This window comes from Penaeus monodon, chromosome 24 (genome assembly GCF_015228065.2).
Source record: "Penaeus monodon isolate SGIC_2016 chromosome 24, NSTDA_Pmon_1, whole genome shotgun sequence".
NCBI classification, from domain to species: domain Eukaryota; kingdom Metazoa; phylum Arthropoda; class Malacostraca; order Decapoda; family Penaeidae; genus Penaeus; species Penaeus monodon.
In genome coordinates, this window is record NC_051409.1 from 4,548,233 (window position 1) to 4,550,601 (window position 2,369).

General features: G+C 33.8%; 2 long non-coding RNA genes across 2 annotated transcripts in view; both read right to left on the reverse strand.

Annotated features, from left to right (window-relative positions):
- LOC119588487 overlaps positions 1-2,369 on the reverse strand; it is a 69,297-nt gene that overhangs the window by 10,142 nt on the left and 56,786 nt on the right. The window lies entirely within an intron of this gene.
- Positions 1,160-2,369, reverse strand: LOC119588488. Its single transcript, XR_005230097.1, has 3 exons — positions 2,286-2,369; positions 1,746-1,912; positions 1,160-1,312 (listed from the first exon to the last, which is right to left on the reverse strand). It is a non-coding gene; the product is annotated as an uncharacterized LOC119588488 (long non-coding RNA).

The following is a 2,369-nucleotide window of genomic DNA, read 5'->3' on the forward strand; positions in this document are numbered from 1 at the left end:
CCATGACAGCAATGAACTAGGGATTGAGGGGATTTTAGTCATTAATGGATCTCTGAATAATGTAATATTGTAAAAAATACCAAAGCATCAATTAATTCACATAATAGAAGCTCAGATAACACTGTAGATCACTAATTCCTATAACAAAAATATTTAAAAACCAGAAGTAAGAATTTAAAGTTTTGCTTTGTGGGAGAACACAGTTGGCATACAAATAATTTAGTAGAATTATCCTTGACATTCAATATTCAGTTTCAGAACAACTTTCACTTAGCATCTGTCATAACTGCCACAATTTTTAAATCCACTATACAGATTTGCTATAGTCAGCTGTGACATAATAAAGCATTTCCTATTACTTGTCATAAATGAAAATGCCATTCATGCATACCTCCCCCCACCCCCAAGTTATTTTGCCATATATTATACAAGGATAGCAAAATTTCTGAAGAGTACAGTTGTTTGAATGGTCTGCATTTTCTTCTGAATACCCTGCATGTTTCGCTTTCAGTTCTCAATACTGAATATCAGCCTTGCATTTCCACCGACTCATAACATGGATGGAGGATTTGGTATGCTTTTCTTACCAGAAGCTCACAGCTGGTTACTCACTATTTTTAAAGCACATAAATAAATATGTATTTAACTGCCAAGATAAAATTATGGTAGATGAAGAGGGATTATTCCAACAATATAAAAGACATTAATAAAACTCCTTTACACATTTGTTTCACAAAATCAGTCATTCAAAAGTTAGCAAAGATGAATATTTATAAATCCTCAAATTGTATTACATTTTATAAATAGGCAATAATTCATAGAGGAACTATTTCAGTACAGTAATAGAAAACAAGAAAATGTTTTGTCAACAGGAAATTGACCTTTTTGGTATCTTAACCATTCTCTACACCAGTTTCTTTACAATTCTTCGTGGAGATTTTACCCTTTCACTTTTTTTCTTCTTCTATTAGCTACTTTAGCTATAAAGATTCATTCATGGACCCTTAATACCCAAAAAGTAATATTCATCATATATAACAGTAACATCTTTATGTTCAATGCATTTAATCACCTGTACTTGAAGTTTATGTGCCATATATTCATTCACTATTTAATGTACAAATGGTTTATACAGAAGGATACTTGGGAAAACACCAAAAATTATCAACATTTTATTCTTTTATTCTCACATCAAATTAACACAACTGTCTACCTCCCAGAGGTTAAATTCTCAGTGACAGGTAGGAGGGTCTAGCAGCCAGGGAACCCAAACAATCTGCTTGTGAAGACATTCAAAACCAGTCACACACATCTGTGAAAAGAAACATTAAAATAAATTCCTTGTTCATTCCATCCAAAAAGCACCTACAAGGACTTTAGGGATATACAAAAACCCAAGGTGTAGAAGTAGGAATAGATTAACAGACTCAGAATTCAGTCACGGTCTCGAGTCCATTTATCCACTAATTCACTCAACACAAAGCTAGAAATCAGCTGAGTAAATCAAAATTTAAACTTATAAAATAGATTGTATGAAAAGCTCTTAAGACCTTAACCATTTAGATTAAATTCCCAAGAATTTTCAATTGATTTTGCAGACTTGAGAAAGTGATTCAGTCCACACGAACTGACACAGGAGTATGTCTGCAATACTAGTGCATTCTTTCCTTTCACACCCATTGTAGCATAAACAGATTCCACATGTAATAGTTTAAGTCTCTTCATTTCATGTATGTAAAACTTACTTTACTGTGGATGAAATACTCGAGTAGCAACAGAAGATAGGCCCAATATGCAAGTCCAACACTCCAACTTCCACAGCCAGCCTCAGATGGTCACAAGCTGTTAGACCTTCTATACGAGTAGCATCAAATCCCTGCTTCTGCATCTACAGTTCTGGATCAAACTCCCACTGAAACAAGAAATCATATCAATAAATGTAAATGCCTACCAGTTAGAAAAAATAGCTGTTGCAATAAAACTTGTGTGAAAAACTCTACAAGACCTTAACCATTTAGGTCAAGCTCATAGAGCCTCCCAAGTTTCTCTTGCAGACTTAAAAAGTGACACAGTCCAAGTGAACTGGCACAGAGTGAAGTCTGCTTCTTGCAATTCTGATTAAGAGTTTAAGCTATTTTAATTAAAAGATCAAGTTGTCAAAAGAATAAATCAATTATATAATGATTTTTCTATGTAATAACAGTCGATTCATACAGGAGTTGTATATATTCTCAATGCTTATGATATACAAGAAAATCTGAATATACCATTTTCTTTGTCCTTACTTTCAAGGAATGAAGAGTTCACACTGCTGGAATCCACTGCGCATCAAGTCACGAAGAACCACTGTAGTTTGCCTTCGTCATCCT